General features: G+C 36.3%; 1 pseudogene; it reads left to right on the top strand.

Annotated features, from left to right (window-relative positions):
- Nucleotides 1–1,875: 1,875 nt before the first annotated feature.
- Nucleotides 1,876–22,316, top strand: LOC126668443 (protein Ycf2-like; annotated as a pseudogene).
- Nucleotides 22,317–22,441: the final 125 nt, after the last annotated feature.

The following is a 22,441-nucleotide window of genomic DNA, read 5'->3' as shown; positions in this document are numbered from 1 at the left end:
TCGCTAAAAAGGTGAAATTGTTGGATTTGTTATATTGTAAGCTTTTGGCTTAAATTGCTTAAAAGGTCTTTTGTGTTAACTAACGCACTAGCAGCGTTTATGGATATGATGAACCAGGTATTCAAGCCGTTTCTGGATCATTTCGTTATTGTGTTTATTGATGACATATTGATCTACTCTCGGAGTGAGGAGGAGCATGCTTTCCACATGAGGACGATACTGCAAACTTTGCGTGAGCATCAGCTGTATGCTAAGTTCTCAAAGTGCAAATTCTGGTTGGATCAAGTTACTTTCTTAGGTTACGTGGTGTCAAAGGATGGGATCAAGGTTGATCCGACGAAGATTGAGGCTGTTATGGATTGGCAGAGGCCGGGGTCAGTTACCGAGATCAGAAGTTTTCTGAGGTTAGCTGGCAACTATTGTCGGTTCGTGCAGGATTTCTACAAAATATATGCACCGATGACTAAACTGACACAAAAGGGTGTTAAGTTTGAGTGGACTGACAAGTGCGAGGCGAGCTTTGAAAAGCTCACAGAGATTTTGACTGCAGCTCATGTGTTAGCTTTGCCATCTGGCATTGAGTGGTTCACTTTGTATTGTGACCCTTCTCGTATCGGTTTGGGTTGTGTGTTGATGCAACATGGTAAGGTGATTGCCTATGCTTCTCTCCAGCTGAAGAAGAATGAGGTGAATTATCCCACTCATGATCTGGAATTACTAGTTGTGGTTTTTGCTCTTAAGATTTGGAGCCACTATTTGTACGGTGCGACTTGCGAGATCTTCACTGATCATATGAGTCTGAAGTATATATTTGATCAGCGTGAGTTGAATCTGAGGCAGCGGAGATGGTTGGAGTTTCTGAAAGACTACGATTGTTGTATTTAGTACCACCCGGGTAAGGCGAATGTGGTAGCCGATGCGTTGAGTTACAAGTCTTCGGGCAGTTTGGCCCATATTTCTGAGGTTGGGCGGAGACTCATGGTTTGTGAGTGGCATAGATTGTTAGCTTCGGGATACTGATTTCAGGTTTTGCAGAGAGGTTGTTTGTTGGCACAGTTGCAGGTGCAACCGGTTTTGATTGATAGGATCAAAGCTTCACAAGCTGAGGATCCACAATTTAAACGGATTATGGATGAGATCCATCTGGATGGGAATTCTGAGTTTGTTCTGGCGGATGTAGTTCTCAGGAACGGTTCTCGACTGTGTGTTCCGGATTCAGATGGTTTGAGAGACCAGATTCTGGAGGAAGCGCACAAGTCAGCTTACAGTGTTCTTCCGGGTTCCACCAAAGATGTATCATGATCTCAAGGGTACGTACTGGTGGAGCAGAAAGAAAAAGGATGTTGCAGAGTTTGTGTCTAAGTGTTTGACTTGCCAGGAGGTAAAGTTAGAGCATCAGAGACCGTTTGGATATCTGCAACCGCTGCCTATTCCAAAGTGGAAATGGGAGCGGATCGCTATGGATTTTGTGGTTGGTTTTCCACGTACCCGACAGGGGTATGATTTGATTTGGGTGATAGTTGACCGTTTTGACGAAGTTAGCTCACTTCTTACCGATCAAGGTACTTATCAGGCTTCGAAGTTGGCACAGTTGTACATCGGTCGGATTATGAGTCTCCATGGTGTACCAGTGTCGATAGTTTCGGACAGAGGATCAGTTTTCACCTCTCGATTTTGGAAGGCGATGCAGGAATCTTTAGGTTCGAGGTTGGATTTCATTACTGCTTTTCTCAGACTGATGGTTTGTCTGAGAGGACTATTCAGACTTTGGAGGACATGCTCAGGATGTGTGTTCTGGATTTTCAGGGTAGCTCGGATACTCATTTGCCTTTGATTGAGTTCTCCTATAACAACAACTACCACGCTAGTATCGAGATGGCACCAAATGAGGCTCTGTACGGGCGCAACTGTCGATCTCCTATCTTTTGGGAGGAGGTTGGCGAGCGTAAGCTCTCGGGAGTAGAGATTATTCAGATTACCTCAGATAAGGTACCATTAATCAAACGGAGGTTAGAGATAACTTTTAGTCGGCATAAGAGTTATGCTGATTCGAAGAGAAAACACATCGAGTTTCGGGTTGAAGATTTTGTGTTTCTTCGGGTTTCGCCTATGAAGGGCGTTGTGCGTTTTGGTGTTAAGGGGAAGTTAGCACCGAGGTATGTTGGTCCATATGAGGTCATTGAGCGTATTGGAGCAGTGGCGTACAAGTTAGCGTTGCCACCAGATATGTCGTTAGTTCATCCAGTGTTTCACATTTCCATGTTGCGGAAGTGTATTTCTGATCCTTCTCACGTGATAGTACCGCAGAGTGTTGAGGTTGACAATGAGTTATCTTACGAGGAGCAGCCAGTTGAGATTGTCGATAAGCAAGTTCGTAAGTTATGGAACAAGGAGATTCTGATGGTCAAAGTTTTATGGCGGAACCATTCTGTTGAAGAGTGTAATTAGGAGACCAAGTTGGATATGCGGAGTCGCTATCCTTTTCTATTTCCTTAAGGTACAAAATTTGATTGTTATTTGATTTTTATGAGTTTTACTTCTGTTTTGTGTTATTCGTGGTGCTATGTATTTATTGTATTAAATTCGAGGACGAATTTTTAATTAGTTGGGGCGAATATAATACCCCGTAAAAAATTTGAAATTTAATTTGCGAGTTTTGGAAATATTTTGAGTCGTTTACGTAACTAAAATTCGTTTGGTGGTTTGGTTAATAATTCGTTTTGTGGTTAGAGCATATTGATAGGTTCTAGTCTAAGTTAGGTTTGATTTGGCCCATGGGCTAAATTCAAAAAAAAGAAGAAGAGTTCTACCCGCCCAAGACAGGTCTCGAACGAGACCTGTGCTGAAACAGGTTCGGTCTGGTTCGAGACCCTGAGTTTTTGTTGCTTCCCGTTCGTGCTCTCAAGCACGAACGTACAACTTATTTGATGGTCTCATTCGAGACCATCAGGGTCTCGAACGAGACCCTTCCTTTTGGCTGATGATCAGTACACGTTCGTGTACGTCTTTGTTAGCAGTGGTTTTGCGAGAATCTCGCTGCCTTGTTATTCTTCACGTCTCCATATATATCACGTTTATTCTCCAACTCGTTTATTCCTCAAACTCTCATCAAACCCTAGCCGCTCTTCCCTCTAAGATTATTCGTATTTTCATCGCCAAATCGATGTGTAAATCAGTAAGCTTCAAGTTGTAAAATTATGTTTCTAGCTGAAAACGACACCTACGTATTCTGATTCATTCTCCTCCGTTTCAGAACCAAATTTTGTTTCGTTTGATTCCTGAGATTGTAGACTCAGCGCTCTACAAGTCCGAGCTTAGTTTTCATAAAATGGTACGTTTTATTTTTTGTTATAGACGCCGTTTTACCATTTTTAAGTTATTTTCTGTTTTGGCCCTTAAACGATACTTTTGTTTTTCAATCTGTTTCGCATCTGTTCGGAGATCGAAATCAGTTCCTTTTATTCCCCGTGATAGTAGACTCGTTCCTCTACGTTTCTACACTTTTCATTCGCCAAACGGTACGTGGATTATTCTGTTTTAATCGCCGCTGTCTCGCCGTATTATTTTGTTTTAAAACTGTGAATGTGTTGGATTGCTACTGCCGAATTCATTTAGTCTATTAGCTATGATATTGAATCTTTTTTGGGTTATGTTTATGCTATCTTTTGATTGAGAGTTTTGGGTGTTAGAATCATTGAACTCTTAACTAGTGTTCCTTAATTAATTTTATGTTTTTCCTTTTGGTTTCTCGGTTTCATAATTTCTGCAAATCGTTTCTCGAATCTCGCCTTCTATCTTTTGGGTTGGCATAACTATTTTAATATTGTGTTTAGGAGTTGATCATGATTGATGAGTGTTGCTAAGAAATTGTTGGGGTATTGGAAGCTTAAGATTTTTGGTTTGCTACTGTGTATGTAAACTTGGGTTATGATCAAATGTAGGAGACGATTATTTGTCAAGGCTTGGTTGGTTTTATGGTTAAAAGATTATTTGATCATTGAATTGTGTTGAGTTAATTAAATAGGTTCCATAAGTTATTGTGAAGTAGTTTATATTGATTTTGTAAATTGATTAATTAATTTTGATTGTTAAATAGGGGATTTCATTTTAATTTGAAAATTGACAAATTAGTAATATTATTTTCTTTAAAATCTAAAAAGAATATTTGAATTATTAAAAATTAAATTATTAATTTGATTAATTATTAATAAATTGATATTTTATGATCTTTGACTTAGTGGGCCAATAGGATATAAATTTATATTTTTGTTTCAAATTGTTTAATAAATTATTTTAGATATTTTTGCCGATAATTAAAATTTAAGCCAAATGTTTATAAACGTTTGGATTTGTTTCTTAACGTTTTAAACGTTTGGTTTTGTTTCGAAACGTTTGTCTTAAATTGCTAAAAAGGTGAAACGCATGGATTTGTTTCGTAACATTTGTAAATGTTTGACTTAAATCGCTGAAAAGGAGAAACGATTGGTATTGTTTCGTAACGTTTTTAAATGTTCGGCTTAAATTGCTAAAAAGTATAAACGTTTGGCTTAAATCGTTAAAAATATGACACGTTTGGATTTTTTCGTAACGTTTGTAAACGTTTGGCTTAAATTGCTAAAAAGGTGACACATTTCGATTTGTTTCGTAACCTTTGTAAACGTTTGGCTTAAATCGCTAAAAAGGAGAAACGTTTGGATTTGTTTCGTAACGTTTGTAAACGTTTGGCTTGAATTGCTAAAAATATGAAATGCATTGATTTGTTTCGTAACGTTTGTAAACGTTTGGCTTAAATTGCTAAAAAGAGAAACGTTTGAATTTGTTTCGTAACATTTTAAACGTTCGGCTTAAATTAATAAATAGGTTAAACCTTTGGTTTTGTTTCGTAACAATTCTAAATGTTTGGTTTAAATCTCTAACGTTTGCAAACGTTATGAAACAAAACCAAACGTTTACAAACGATACTAAACAAATCCAACCATTTCACCATTTTAGCGATTTAAGCCAAACGTTTACAAACGTTACGAAACAAATCCAAACGTTTTACCTTTTTAGCGATTTAAGCCAAACGTTTACAAAGGTTAAGAAATAAAACCAAATGTTTCACCTTTTTAGCAATTTAAGCCACACGTTTACAAACGTTACGAAACAAATACAAATGTTTCACCTTTTTATCAATTTAGCCAATCGTTTATAAACGTTACGAAACAAATTCCCCATTTTTAGCTATTTAAGCCAAACTCCTACAAAGGTTACGAAACAAATCCAAACGTTCGTAAACGTGTGGAATCAAATCTAAACGTTTACAAATGTTACAAAACATTTCACATTTTTAGCAATTTAAGCCAAACGTTTACAAACGGTACGAAACCAATCCAAATGTTTCACCTTTCTAGCGATTTAAGCAAAACGTTTAAAAAAGCTACGAAAAAAATCCAAACATTTCACCTTTTTAGCGATTAAAGCCAAATGTTTACAAACAATACGAAACACATCCAAGCGTTTCACCTTTTTATCAACAAAACCAAACGTTTACAAACGTTACGAAACAAATCCAAAAGTTTCACCTTTTTATCAATTTAAGCCAAACGTTTGCAAATGTTATGAAACAAATCTAAACGTTTTACCTTATTAGCGATTTAAGCTAAACGTTTACAAATGTTACAAAACAAATCCAAACGTTTCATCTTTTTAGCGACTTAAGCCAAATGTTTACAAAGGTTAAGAAAGAAAACCAAATGTTTCACCTTTTTAGCGATTTAAGCCAAACGTTTACAAACGTTACGAAACAAATACAAACATTTCACCTTTTCAGTGATTTAAGCCAAACGTTTACAAAGGTTACGAAACAAATCCAAAAGTTTTTCAACGTTTGGAAACAAATCAAAACGTTTACAAACATTGCGAAACATTTCACATTTTTTGAGGTTTAAGCCAAACGTTTATAAACGGTACAAAACCAATCAAAATGTTTCACCTTTTTAGCGATTTAAGCCAAACGTTTACCAAACCTACGAAACAAATCCAAACATTTCCCCTTTTTAGCGATTTAAACCAAATGTTTATAAACGATACGAATCAAATCCAAGCATTTCACCTTTTTAGCAATTTAAGTCAAACGTTTACAAACGTTTCGAAAAAAAACCAAACGTGTTACCTTTTTAACAATTTAAGCCAAATGTCACCAATCACGAGTTTTTCTTCATTCCTTTCGTATATCGTTGTAATGCCCTTAATGCTAGTTTTTGAAAAAGACTTTTACAAACGTTACGAAACAAATCCAAACGTTTCACCTTTCCCCAATATAGCGATTTAAACCAAACGTTTACAAACGTTTCAAAACAAAACCAAACGTTTCACCTTTTTAGCAATTTAAGCCAAACGTTTACAAACGTTACGTTTAGATTTGCGTCGTAACGTTTGTAAACGTTTGGCTTAAATCGCTAAAATAGGGAAAGGTGAAACGTTTGGATTTGTTTCGTAACGTTTATAAACGTTTGGCTTAAATTGCTAAAAAAGGTGATACGTTTGGTGTTGTTTTGTAACGTATATAACGTTTGTAAACATTTGGCTTAAATCGCTAAAAAGGTGAAATGTTTAGTTTGGTTTCGTAACGTTTGTAAATGTTTGGCTTCAATTTCTAAAAAGGTGAAACACTTGGATTTGTTTCGCAATGTTTGTAAACGTTTCGCTTAAATCTCTGAAAAGGTGAAACACTTGGATTTGTTTCGTAACTTTTCTAAACGTTTGACTTAAATCGTTAAAAATGTGAAACGTATTTATTTTGTTTCGTAACGTTTGTAAACATTTTGTTTGCTTTTGTTTCTTAGTGAAACAAAATCAAACTTTTCGCCTTTTTAGCGATTTAAGCAAAACGTTTACAAATATTACGAAACAAAACCAAACGTTTACAAACGTTACGCAACAAATTCAAACATTTCACCTTTTTAGCGATTTAGGCTAAACACTTACAAACGTTACGAAACAAATCCTTACGTGTCACCTTTTTAGCGATTTAAGCCAAGCGTTTACAAACATTACAAAACAAATCCAAACGTTTCCCCATTTTGGCGATTTAGGCCAAACGTTTACAAACGTTACGAAACAAATCCAAACGTTTCACATTTTTAGCGATTTAAGCCAAACGTTTACAAACATTACGAAACAAAATCAAACGTTTCCATTTTTATCGATTTAAGCCAAACGTTTACAAACATTACAAAACAAATCCAAATGTTTCACCTTTTTAGCGATTTCAGCAAAACGTTTACAATCGTTACGAAACAAATCCAAATGTTTTACCTTTTTAGCGATTTAAGCCAAATGTTTACAAGCGTTATGAAACAGATCCAAAGGTTTCCCCATTTTAGCGATATAAGCCAAACGTTTACAGATATTACGAAACAAATCTAAACGTTTCACCTTTTTAGCGATTTAAGCCAAATGTTTATAAACGTTACGAAACAAAACCAAAGTTTCACCCTTTTAGCGATTTAAGCCAAACGTTTCACCTTTTTACTGATTTAAGCCTAACGTTTACAAAAGCAAACATTTCGTAACGTTTGTAAACGTTTGGCTTAAATTGCTAAAATGGTGAAACGCTTGTATTTGTTTCGTAAAAAGGAAACGTTTGGATTTGCTTTTTAACGTTTGTAAAGGTTTTGCTTAAATCGCTAAAAAGGAGAAACGTTTGGCTTTATTTTGTAACGTTTGTAAACGTTTGGCTTTATTCACAAAAAAAGGTGAAACATTTGGTTTTGTTTCGTAATGTTTATAAACGTTTGGCTTAAATCGCTAAAAAGGGGAAACGTTTGGATTTGTTTCGTAAAGATTGTAAACGTTTGGCCTATATCGCTAAAAATGTGAAACGTTTTGTTTTAGTCCGTATCGTTTTTGAATATTTGGCTTAAATCGCTAAAAATGGGAAATGTTTTGATTTGTTTCGTAACCTTTTAAACGTTTTGTTTTGTTCCGTAACGTTTGCAAACATTTGGCTTAAATCGCTAAAAAGGTGAAACTATTGGATTTGTTTGTAACGTTTGTAAATGTTTGGCTTAAATCGCTAAAAAGGTGACACGTTTGGATTTGTTTTGTAACCTTTGTAAAGGTTTTGCGCAAATCGCTAAAAAGGTGAAACGTTTGGATTTGTTTCGTAACGTTTGCGAATATTTGACTTAAATCGCTAAAAAGGTGAAACGTTTGGATTTGATTTGTAATGTTTGTAAACGTTTAGCTTAAATCGCTAAAAAGGTGAAACATTTGGATTTGTTTGGTAACGTTCGTAAACATTTGGCTTCAGTCGCTAAAAAGGTGAAACGTTTAGATTTGTTTCGTAACGTTTGTAAACGTTTGGCTTAAATTGCTAAAAAGGTGAAACAGTTGGTTATATTTCGTAACGTTTGTAAACGTTCGGCTTCAATCGCTAAAAAGGTGAAACATTTGGTTTTCTTTCGTAACGTTTGTAAATGTTTGGTTTAAATTGCTAAAAAGGTGAAACATTTGTATTTGTTTCGTAACGTTTGTAAATGTTTGGTTTTGTTTCGTGACGTTTGTAAATATTTGGCTTATATCGCTAAGAAGTTGATACGTTTGGATTTGTTACAAAATGTTTGTAAACGTTTGTCTTAAATCGCTAAAAAGGTGTAACATTTGTAAACGTTTGGTTTTGTTTCGTAAGGTTTCTAAACGTTTTTCTTAAGACGCTAAAATGGGGAAACGTTTGGATTTGTTTCGTAACGTTTGTAAACGTTTGGATTCGATCGCTAAAAAGGAGAAATGTTTGGATTTGTTTCGTAACGTTTGTAAACGTTTTGCTTAAATCACAAAAGAGGGGAAACGTTTGGTTTTGTTTCCTAACGTTTGTAAACGTTCGGCATAAATCGCTAAAAAGGTGAAACGTTTGGATTTGTTTCGCAACGTTTGTAAACGCTTGGCTTAAATTGCTAAAAAGGTTAAGCGTTTAGATTTGTTTTGTAACGTTTGTAAATGTTTGGCTTAAATCGCTAAAAAGGTGAAACCTTTGGATGTGTTTCGCAACGTTCGTAAACATTTTGTTTCAATCGCTAAAAATGTGAAACTTTTGGATTTGTTTCGTAACGTTTTAAACGTTTGGATTTGTTTCGTAACGTTTTAAACGTTTGGCTTAAATCGCTAAAGAGATTAAACGTATGGATTTTTTTGGTAACGTTTGTAAACGTTTGGCTGAAATTGCTAATAAGGTGAAATGTTTGGATTTAAGCCAAATGTTTACAAATGTTACGAAACAAAACAAAACATTTAAAACGTTATAAAATAAATCCAATCGCTTCACATTATTATCAATTTCAGCGAAACGTTTACAAACGTTACCAAAGAAATCCATACGTTTCACCTTTTTAGCGATTTAAGCCAAATGTTTAAAACATTACGAAACAAATTCAAACATTTAAAACGTTACGAAACAAATCCAAACGTTTCATATTTTTAGCGATTGAAACCAAACGTTTACAAACGATACGAAATAAATCCAAACGTTTCAACTTTTTAGCTATTTAAGCTAAACAGCCTTAGTAAAGTAGAAGTTGAAAGATATTTTACCATAAACTGTGGTTGGAAACATCCCTCGTACCGCCTCAGACTACTATCCTATGATCATTTACATGGAAGGTATGTATTCTGCAAAACCCTCTAATCGTCCCTTCAGGTGTGAAGGCAGGGAGTTCCTACTACAGAAGGGGATGGGACTAGAAGGCTTTGCATACTGACTAGTAACATCTTTTAGATGGCAGCTTTCTACTTACATTTACATAACCACTCACCCCTAGGAAAGGATTTGATTCATATCCGCTTCTGAACCTCCTGATTTAATACCCTTTGAATAACTAAAAAGAAAGAAGGGCTTCAATTGAGTCACAACACGAAAAGAATAGAAGCTTTCTCATGTGGGTTAGGAACTTAAAGAGAGGGAAGAAACTCTTAGATTAGAAAGGGAAAGAAAATGAGTCTCACTCTTCACTTCTTTGCTGGGAGTTTATTCCCGGAGTGACAGAAAAGTAATAGTAGCGGTGGCCTGATGTGATACTTTCAGGCTTATGTTGGGGTTAACTGAAGACTGAACCCGCCTAAAATCATCCCTATATTCCAGCTTAACAAGATTAGTTTAATATGCTCGACTAAGGGGGATTTTTTAGGGGAAAGAGGAAAGGATAGAAGGTTAGCAAAGATCTGGGCTTAAGGGAGTTCCCCCGAAGGAAAGACAGTCAATAGGAATTCTCTCTACTCTAGAACCCATACGCCTAAGAGCAACAGACTAAACCGGTACAGGAATAGTGGATCTGTCTAGGTTAGGTGTGCTTACTGGATTTGCTAATCTAGAAGTCGTAAAAAGTTCGGCACTCCTTGCTCTTGAGTTGCTTAACGGTCCGACTGTCCGGGAGATATAAGTTCTTATTTGTCCCCCGCGGATTCCAATAATCTTCACGTGGAAAAGAAATCCATCCTCAGGGGCTCATCTTGGTTCGGGTGGGCTAGGTAATCCATTATGGTTTAAGAGTAAAGGCAGGGGGACGGACTTTCCTTCCAATAAAAGGCGAAAAGGAGGCATTAGGTGCCCCTCTATCTACAAAGAATGGACCGACTCAAAAGTTAGGTAGTCGTACAAAGGAGAGTAGCACTCCACTGGAAAAGAGAATGAATGAGCTTACGGGCAATTTGACCTAATCTAAAACTAAAAAGCTACTCGACTTATAAGCAATATCACCCTTCCATTCGTTCATAGAGCTATTTATTCGATCGCAGACATTTCTGGAACACCTCTAACAGAGGGACAAATAATCTATTTTGAAAGAACTTATTATCAATCTCTTTTGGATATGAATCTATCTGATTCAAAAGGGAAGAACTTGCATCAGTATCTCAATTTCAATTCAAATATGGGTTTGATTCACACTCCATGTTCTAAGAAATATTTACCATCCAAAAAGAGGAAAAAACGGAGTCTTTGTCTAAAGAAATGTGTTGAAAAAGGGCAGATTTATAGAACCTTTCGACGGGATAGTGTTTTTTTTACTCTCTCAAAATGGAATCTATTCCAAACATATATGCCATGGTTCCTTATTTTGACAGGATACAAATTTCTAAAATTTGCTATTTTTAGATATTTTTTCAGACCTATTACTGATATTAAGTAGTAGTCAAAAATTTGTATCCATTTTTTATGATATTATGCATGGATCAAATATATCATGGTGAATTCTTCAGAAAAAATTGTGTCTTACACAATGGAATCTGATAAGTGAGATTTCGAGTAAGTGTTTACATAATCTTCTTCTATCCAAAGAAATGATTCATCGAAATAATGAGCCACCATTGATATCGACTCATCTGAGATCGCCAAATGTTCGGGAGTTCCTCTATGCAGTCCTTTTCCTTCTTCTTGTTGTTGGATATGTCGTACGTACACGTCTTCTCTTTGATTCCCCAGCCTATATTGAGTTACAGACAGAGTTCGAAAATGTCACGACCCGAATTCCACCCTAATCCAAGTTACGACCGGCGCTAGGGAATGGGAATGGTTGTTCCGAAACCCGTAGCAAGCCTAGAACCTCTAGAAATTTTTCGCAAATATTATTACTGGATCGTACCTCTTTTGCAATCCGTTTTCAGAAAATAACGTTAAAACTTTTCTCATTTAACGAAAACACATTTTCTGAAAATATACATATAAGCGAAATATGGTTTTCAGAAGTACTAGTTGGATAACCTCGTTATCTCAACCCTTGCTTCCTTCTGAAAACCTGGCGTATAAGCATTGGAAAACCAGGGACTTATCTTTCGCTTGCCTTAACACATAGGCATCCCCGTTCCTAACCACACGCCACTTGTTAATATGTTTAATAAAATAATGCGGACACCTCTGCGTCTCGCAACGGTTGTATTAAACATATTAAAATACACAGCGGAACGGTTACACGTAGCCGGCGTATATAAAACATACTGTTTTTTACCCTCACAAAAACACACGAGGCCGACTCGGTAACTAGACACAATATGTCACTAAGCAGCCACCCTAAAGGTACACACGTGCACTAGATCCTATCAGAGTATCTACAAACAGAGGACTAGTGGAACGGCTGCTGACATATTACACTTATACTATTGCAGCATACTAAGAGTACAAAATTCTATTTATATTACAAAAGAAGAGCTTTCCTAAAGAAGGGATGTGGAAGCTCGACTGACCTCAAAGCTCATTGCCTGAAAATTAGGAAACAAAAACGGGATCAGAAATATAAATATTTCTGAGTGAGTAAACAGTTTACAGATAAATACCAAAATCGCAGTATATATATAAAACAGTTATATATAAAATAACACCAATTACGTCGATCCATATGAAACCCTAGTTCACAAATGTCCCAACAGACACACTCATCTTACGAGCTTATGGACAATAGAATAAAGACCGTGAACTGAATCACTGCCGTCCAATTCTGTATCTCTGTACCTGGACCGTAATCAGAAACTACCTTCGCGGCTTATTCCGCGACCGTAACTGTATTACTGCCGTCTCAGGGTTTACCCGTGAAGTCAGGGCATCTACTTTCCCAATGACTTACACGACATGCATACCTCTATACCTCGACAGAAGTACATCTAAAAATCGGTGTTGGTGATCACGCAACCCTATTGCCGCCCAATAGGTAGCTCGTTCCAATGGACCTCTCTTGGCTAGTTATACTACTGCGATTTATGGATTTAAAATAATTGAATACTGATATTCAAAAGTAAACACGTAAACTCACAGTACTTCTAAGTTGCTACTTAGCACCGCCGTATGTGTGATAGACTCCCTGGAGTCCTTGTCTGACTGCTGGATAGCTAGTCAGATCAAACATACAAAACACACAAGACAACACATCAATATTTGTTCTGCTATAAACATCTAGGTCCTGAAACCTAGGTCCAGACAAATCATATAAACATATAACACATAACACTTATGGTCTTTTATTTCTTAAAAACCATATAAACCGTTTTCACCTCGAGAAAACGTTTAGACTTCTCTCTAGAAGTCATTTTAGGTATAATTAAAATCATTTAATAGTATATACTTGATTGTCAAAACAATTCACAGTCGTATACTAATTATTTAGCAAAGCCGATTGCTAAATCTTTTAAACTGGTTAAACGTCGACTTTAACTCTTTGAAAGTCCTTTTTAAACGTTTAACTTTACTTTTAAAATGTCATTTTAAAAGTCTTTATCTTAGGTTTAAAAACATTTCTTTAAAACGTTTTAGATTAGGTCGGAAAACATCTCGGGTTATTAGGCGAAAACCCCTCGGAATAGCCCCCTGTCAAAGTCCGACAAAGTCCCCACGTATGCGCTCAAGGAACTATCAATGCGGGCGAGCCGCCGGCCTGTGCAGGCGCGTTGCCCAAACTGTGCGGGCGCATCGCACAGTTGTGCGGGCACGTCGCACAATCTGTGCGGGCGCGTCGCACATTCTGTGCGGGCGCATCGCACAGTTGTGCGGGCGCGTCGCACATTCTTTGCGGGCGCGTCGCACAATCTGTGCGGGCGCATCCCACAGTTGTGCGGGCGCGTCGCACAATCTGTGCGGGCGCATCGCACAGTTGTGCGGGCGCGTCGCCCGCTTGTGCGGGCGCATCGCACAGTTGTGCGGGCGCACACCGCACAAACTGTGTGGGCGCGTCGCACAGTTGTGCGGGCGCACGCCGCATGCCGCCCCGGGAAAATCAATTCCCGGGCCGTTCTGACGTTGCTTCTTTTAATTCGAAACGTCCAAAAATGCAAATTTAACATCCTATAACACATATACACAACCCAATTATAAATCAGACGTTTAAATCGATCATTCGATACGGTAACCGTTTATAAACGAATATATATTCGAATTATATCGAAATATAGTAAAATAAATATTTAATACGGGATTAATACCTCGATTACTCGAGTAATCGTCGAAGAAACGGAGTTAGAATCGAGAAACGGACGATCAAAAAATTGAAACCCTAGCTCGCCAACTCTCTGGGAGCAAAGCAGCTCCATCTTCTTTCTTAAATTGAAAGAAATGAATTCTGTGTCCATTTCCTTTCATATGGCACCATATATATAGACTAATTGGTTAATATACCACTTTAACTCAAATTCTTAATTAGTCGTCCGTAGCTCAAACGGAAACGACTTACAAATTTCGTGAAAATTTTACCAAAAATCAAATAAAATATAAAAAGAATAAAAATATAATTTTTATTCTCATCCGACTTATATTTTATTTTTTAATAAATCATTTTCGATTTATTACGCCTATATTGGTCGCGCTTGATAAAATTTCTACTCCCAAATTTTATCAAATTTTCACGATAACCTTTTTAAAATATTCTGCGAATATTGACACCAAAAATATTCGCACGGAAATTATGGATTATTCTGCACCGAATTCATAAGTCTATATTATCCCCGTTCACTATATAAATAACCAAATTTAAATTTCTAAAATTCAAATTTGAAATCCTATTGTCACAATATACTTTTAGGGACATTTGTAAACTAAATTTAACTTTAAATTTAATTTACCAATTCCCGTTTAATAAAATATTCCTATATTTTGACATATAATCTACAACTTTCGTGAAGAGTCAAACTTAATCCGACCTCTTTTCGGTTTCCGAAATCGTCCTTGAAGTTGACTACTAGCCAAACTTGTATTCTTATAGCTTTATACCCTTAATACATCTTATTACTTTCTCTTTTCGTTGTACTTCTTTATAGACAGTACAAGCTTTGAATTCACTTATGGGATATCAACTTATTATTAAGTCTTATGATATCTCCTTTAAATTCACTTTCCTTTTTATTCCTTGAACTTTCTAGTTTGCTGTTTATTATTGGTTGTACATTTTATTGTACCTTATTATAACTAAGATTTTTAATCTTATTATGAAATTTTTCGTATCTTTTAATCACTTTAGGGTAATGTTGGATAAATACTTTCAATCTCTAACCTTACCCTCTTCATCTGTTGGAACTCCCGTTCCATAAACAGACTACTCATCCATAACATCATTTACACTTCCTTATGAATTCTATATCTTGTACAGAATGTCTGTTACTCCTTATCAATCTATAATAACTTCATGCTACAGATTGAATTACTGGGTTCCTCTCACACTAATGATGTGGTTATATGGGTATAAGTGTAGGTTATAACCTAATCATCTGCCATGAAACACCTTCCTAACTCGTTCACAGTCACCGCAAAACTATACTTCCGCCACTAGTTTTCGGTATTTCCAAGGTTAATTAGACTTCTTAGCCTCTTTCCACATACATATTCTCCTTGTTCACAGCTAACAGTTATTATAACTGTACTATAGCTGTTACTATCGCATTTAATTAACTAACTATCAACTTTAGCTCAGTTTTCAAACATTTCACTTTGAAAACAAAATGTTTATTAACATTTTTCTACTTTTAGTCGGCCATACTTTATACTTTTTCTGACTCGACATTTAAAATACATGTTTACTACATGTATATTCCGTTATCAGCCAGCCAAGACCTCACAGTCATAAGGCTCGGTTCTCGGAATTTTCATCTTTTGAAATTTCTGTCTCAACACAGTTTTCAAACTCATTACATACATATATGGAGCTCATATTGATAATTCCAAGTTAATTAAAATTTATACTTCTTATCGTTGTTACTTGCAGTTTTGGCTTACTGCCAAAATTTCACACAAGTTTTACAACAATGCCTTCATCGTCGAACATCGTCTAACTCTCCGTTCGTCGATCGCAACGGCTAAAACATAGACAACTGTCTTGGGACTATCATATCCCAATATCAAAAACCGATCTAACGGTTCGATCGCAAGTTATTAGGGTTTTAATTTACCCTGTTAGTTTCCAGACAACTTCTGAAACTTACTCCTTCCATTCACTATCTCCATCTCATTTACACCTTGATAACATCTTTATTTTATGTTGGTTCAAGGTTTGATATACTTTTTAAGTATATTATTTATTCATTTTATGATTTAATAATCATTTTCATTAATGAATATCTGTTAACACAACTTAACAACTCCATTAGTCGTTAACATATTCATTGATCGTCTTTATTCATTTCAGAACTAGTAGCGTACCTACTCGGTTCTGAGAATACTCGCACTTTCTTTTACCATCTTTCTTGTAGATGTTTCGTTGTTGTTTATTATTTAAGTGCTGAGGTTTACTCCTCTCAGACTTATGAATTTTGGTTTATCTAACCACTCGTGTGGATTTAAGAGATATGTCCATTACTGACATCTGCTCTGTCTGTAAGACTAATCTCCAATCCGATTAATTAAACACCTGTGTATGACTTTGTTCACATATAGTTACTTGAAGTTAAACTAACCGAGTTGTGTTTAATTAGATCCTACTCTCTTATCTTAATCATGACAATCTTCTATTGTCTACCCTCGAACTTTTATTTACCATAAAAGTTCATCACTAGACTTATATCAGTCTATTCCTGAGTAAGAATATAGATTCTCACTCACTCTACTCTTCCTGTACTTTCATTAATCTCTAATGTCTCGGAACGAAACATTATAATTTAGATCTTTATTATTTATTCTTATAGTTAAAACCATTATTCTTTATCCTTTTTTTTCTACCTTGTCACTGTCATAGAGTTTTCGTTTGAGCAAATACAGTTTTTGTCTCGCGTACATTGACGCTTAACAATACAAATCAATTTGTTTTGCTTGCAAGCCTTTCTTTAAATTTCACTTTTAAAACAAATTGTGAATTCTCAAATTCACGATTCAAAACCTTTTTCATACAATTGTGCTTCAGGGTGATGACATCTCTCATCCCCAAGGAGTTGCTATTTCAATTCACTTTTCATTGATATACTGATATATCAATATATATATGATGCATGCCCTAATCAAAATCATTTTATGTATATATATCATATATATAAAATTCAGGTGTGCTTCTTCTATAGTGATTTTTGCAACATGCACCTTTAATGCATCTGAGCACAATTATACGTTCAACTGTAAAACAAAACTTTAACAAGTTTCTTTTCAAACTACTTATCTGTGTCATTTCAAGGTTTTCCTAATCCTCACATTAGGCTTTATTGTTCTTTATTTATCATTTACCTTTTATGCTATTATTCATCGTCAGGATGTTTATTAACATATATTGTTCATTTGTATTTGTATTCTTGTTTAAGGATATTCTCTATCTGTACTTTATGTTTTCTAGTTTTAGTATCTCATACTAAAACACATAAACGTACTTACTTAAACGTAAGACACATATCTAAATGTTACCTGAGGATGATTGTCGAGGCGGTAGTGCCTCTCAAATCATCGGACCTTTTTTCCTCGTCTGCATCTACGTATAAGTTTTCCTTTACCTTCCTCATGAACATTCTCACATAGCATCTCAATCTATTCAAACTTTGTTCCTCTTGCTCCTCATTAGCATACACATTCTCCCTCGTTAGCGTTGCGTTACAAACACAAGAACATTTCATATGTTCCTGATCAAACATCACATATATAGACTACACAAGTGTACTGGTTGCTACTTATAGCTGAATGATTTCAACAACTGAAAACTGATCAAGACATGACTCAAATCCTATGTTGCTGCAATAGTCTACTAGAATACTTACAATTCCTAACACAACTTACTTATCAGTATCAGCAACAGTATTTCGGATGGTCGAGTACTTAAAACGTTGCTCTGATACCGACTTTGTCACGACCCGAATTCCACCCTAATCCAAGTCACGACCGGCGCTAGGGAATGGGAATGGTTGTTCCGAAACCCGTAGCAAGCCTAGAACCTCTAGAAATTTTTCGCAAATATTATTACTGGATCGTACCTCTTTTACAATCCGTTTTCAGAAAAGAACGTTAAAACTTTTCTCATTTAACGAAAACACATTTTCTGAAAATATATATATATATATATATATAAGCGAAATATGGTTTTCAGAAGTACTGGTTGGATAACCTCGTTATCTCAACCCTTGCTTCCTTCTGAAAACCCTGGCGTATAAACATTGGAAAACCAGGGACTTATCTTTCGCTTGCCTTAACACATAGGCAGCCCCGTTCCCAACCACACGCCACTTGTAATATGTTTAATAAAATAATGCGGACACCTCTGCGTCTCGCAACGGTGGTATTAAACATATTAAAATACACAGCGGACCGGTTACACGTAGCCGGCGTATATAAAACATACTTTTTTTGACCCTCACAAAAACACACGAGGCCGACTCGGTAACTAGACACAATATGTCACTAAGCAGCCACCCTAAAGGTACACACGTGCACTAGATCCTATCCGAGTATCTACAAACAGAGGACTAGTGGAACGGCTGCTGACATATTACACTTATACTATTGCAGCATACTAAGAGTACAAAATTCTATGTATATTACCAAAGAAGAGCTTTCCTGAAGAAGGGATGTGGAAGCTCGACTGACCTCAAAGCTCATTGCCTGAAAATTAGGAAACAACAACGGGATCAGAAATATAAATATTTCTGAGTGAGTAAACAGTTTACAGATAAATACCAAAATCGCATTATATATATAAAACAGTGATATATAAAATAAGACCAATTACGTCGATCCATATGAAACCCTAGTTCACAAATGTCCCAACAGACACACTCATCTTACGAGCTTATGGACAACAGAATAAAGACCGTGAACTGAATCACTGCCGTCCAATTCTGTATCTCTGGTACGTGGACCGTAATCAGAAACTACCTTCGCGGCTTATTCCGCGACCGTAACTGTATTACTGCCGTCTCAGGGTTTACCCGTGAAGTCAGGGCATCTACTTTCCCAATGACTTACACGACATGCATACCTCTATACCTCGACAGAAGTACATCTAAAAATCGGTATTGGTGATCACGCAACCCTATTGCCGCCCAATAGGTAGCTCGTTCCAATGGACCTCTCTTGGCTAGTTTATACTACTGCGATTTATGGATTTAAAATAATTGAATACTGATATTCAAAAGTAAACACGTAAACTCACAGTACTGCTAAGTTACTATTTAGCACCGCCGTAAGTGTGACAGACTCCTTGGAGTCCTTGTCTGACTGCTGGATAGCTAGTCGGATCAAACATACAAAACACACAAGACAACACATCAATATTTGTTCTGCTTTAAACATCTAAGTCCTGAAACCTAGGTCCAGACAAATCATATAAACATATAACACATAACACTTATGGTCTTTTATTTCTTAAAAACCATATAAACCGTTTTCACCTCGAGAAAACGTTTAGACTTCTCTCTAGAAGTCATTTTAGGTATAATTAAAATCATTTAATAGTATATACTTGATTGTCAAAACAATTCACAGTCGTATACTAATTATTTAGCAAAGCCGATTGCTAAATCTTTTAAACTGGTTAAACGTCGACTTTAACTTTTTCAAAGTCCTTTTAAACGTTTAACTTTACTTTTAAAATGTCATTTTAAAAGTCTTTATCTTAGGTTTAAAAACATTTCTTTAAAACGTTTTAGATTAGGTCGGAAAACATCTCGGGTTATTAGGCGAAAACCCCTCGGAATAGCCCCCCGTCAAAGTCCGACAAAGTCCCCACGTATGCGTTCGAGGAACTATCAATGCGGGCGAGCCGCCAGCCTGTGCGGGCGCGTCGCACAAACTGTGCGGGCGCATCGCACAGTTGTGCGGGCGCGTCGCACAAACTGTGCGGGCGCGTCGCCGCTTGTGCGGGCGCACGCCGCACAAACTGTGCGGGCGCGTCGCACAGTTGTGCGGGCGCACGCCGCACGCACTGTGCGGGCGCGTCGCACAGTTGTGCGGGCGCACGCCGCACGCACTGTGCGGGCGCGTCGCACAGTTGTGCGGGCGCACGCCGCACGCCGCCCCGGGAAAATCTATTCACGGGCCGTTCCGACGTGCTTCTTTTAATTTGAAACGTCCAAAAATGCAAATTTAACATCCTATAACACATATACACAACCCAATTATAAATCAGACGTTTAAATCGATCGTTCGATACGGTAACCGTTTATAAACAAATATATATTCGAATTATATCGAAATATATTGAAATAAATGTTTAATACGGGATTAATACCTCGATTACTCGAGTAATCGTCGAAGAAACGGAGTTAGAATCGAGAAACGGACGATCAAAAAATTGAAACCCTAGCTCGCCAACTCTCTGGGAGCAAAGCAGCTCCATCTTCTTTCTTAAATTGAAAGAAATGAATTCTGTGTCCATTTCCTTTCATATGGCACCATATATATAGACTAATTGGTTAATATACCACTTTAACTCAAATTCTTAATTAGTCGTCCGTAGCTCAAACAGAAACGACTTACAAATTTCGTGAAACTTTTACCAAAAATCAAATAAAATATAAAAAGAATAAAAATATAATTTTTATTCTCATCCGACTTATATTTTATTTTTTGATAAATCATTTTCGATTTATTACGCCTATATTGGCCGCGCTTGATAAAATTTCTACTCCCAAATTTTATCAAATTTTCACGATAACCTTTTTAAAATATTCTGCGAATATTGACACCAAAAATATTCGCACGGAAATTATGGATTATTCTGCACCGAATTCATAAGTCTATATTATCCCCGTTAACTATATAAATAACCAAATTTAAATTTCTAAAATTCAAATTTGAAATCCTATTGTCACAATATACTTTTAGGGACATTTGTAAACTAAATTTACCTTTAAATTTAATTTACCAATTCCCGTCTAATAAAATATTAGACACGTGGCAATATTTTATTCTTTAAAATTCCGGGTTATTACAGAAAAGGTCAAATCTTTGATGATTACATCCTACATGATGGAGTTGCGAAAACTTCTAGATAAGTATCCTACGTCTGAACTGAATTCTTTATGGTTAAACAATCTCTTTCTAATTGCTCTGAAACAATTAAGAGATTTTCTATAAGAAATTCGTGGTTCTCCTTCTGGCAGCAACATGCTATGGGGTGGTGGTTCCGCTTATGGGGTTAAATCAATATGTTCTAAGAAGCCATTTTTGAATATCAATCTCATCGATCTCATAAGTATCATACCAAATCCCATCAAGTGAATCACTTTGTCGAGAAATACGAGACATCTAAATCATACAAGTAAACATATTTATTCATTGATAAGAAAAAGAAAAAACGCGAACGGTGATTAAATTGATGATAAAATAGAATCCTTGGTCGCGAACAGTGATTCAATTTATGATAAAGAAAGAGAATTCTTAGTTCAGTTCTCCACCTTATCGACAGAAAAGGATTGATAAAATTCTATTGAGTCTGGCTCATAGTGATCATATATCAAAGAATGACTCTAGTTATCAAGTGATTGAAGAGCTGGGAGAAATTTATTTATGATACTTAGTTGACATTAATAAAAAGTATCTAATGAATTATGAGTTCAATACACACAGTTTAGCAGAAAGACGGATATTCCTTACTTATTATCAGACAACCACTTATTCACAAACCTCGCGTGGGGTGAATAGTTTTCATTTTCCATCTCATGGAAAACCATTTTCGCTCCGCTTAGCCTTACCCCCCTCTAGGGGTATTTTAGTGATAGGTTCTATAGGAACTGGACGATCCTATTTGGTCAAATACCTAGCGACAAACTCCTATCTTCCCTACATTACAGTATTTCTGAACAAGTTCCTGGATAATAAGCCTAAGAGTTTTCTTATTGATGATAGTGACGATATTGATGATAGTGACGATATTGATGAAAGTGACGATATTGATGATAGTGACGATATTGATGTGAGTGACGATATCGACCGCGACTTTGATACGGAGCTGGAGTTTCTAACTAGGATGAATACGCGAACTATGGATATGATACCAGAAATAAATCGATTATATATCACCTTTCAATTCGAATTAGCAAAAGCAATGTCTCTTTGCATAATATGGATTACAAACATTCATGATCTGGATGTGAATGAGTCGAATTACTTATCCCTCGGTCAATTAGTGAACTATCTCTCCAGGGATTGTGAAAGATGTTCCACTAGAAATATTCTTGTTATTGCTTCGACTCATATTCCCCAAAAAGTGTATCCCGTTCTAATAGCTTCGAATAAATTAAATACATACATGAAGATACGAAGGCTTCTTATTCCACAACAACGAAAGCACTTTTTGACTCTTTCATATACTAGGGGATTTTACTTGGAAAAGAAAATGTTCCATACTAATGGATTCGGGTCCATAACCATGGGTTCCTGTCACGACCCAAATTATTGAGCCGAAACCGGCGCTAGGGAATGGGAGTGGTAGCTCCAAAACCCGTAGCAAGCCTAAAACCACTAATAATTTTTCGCAATTAAAACATAATATAATATATAAAACATTTTCGGAAAAACCCTTTT

The sequence above is a fragment of the Mercurialis annua genome, linkage group LG2 (assembly GCF_937616625.2).
Source record: "Mercurialis annua linkage group LG2, ddMerAnnu1.2, whole genome shotgun sequence".
Taxonomy (NCBI): domain Eukaryota; kingdom Viridiplantae; phylum Streptophyta; class Magnoliopsida; order Malpighiales; family Euphorbiaceae; genus Mercurialis; species Mercurialis annua.
The sequence above is the reverse complement of the archived record's forward strand: the minus strand, read 5'-3'. Positions and strand labels throughout refer to the sequence as shown.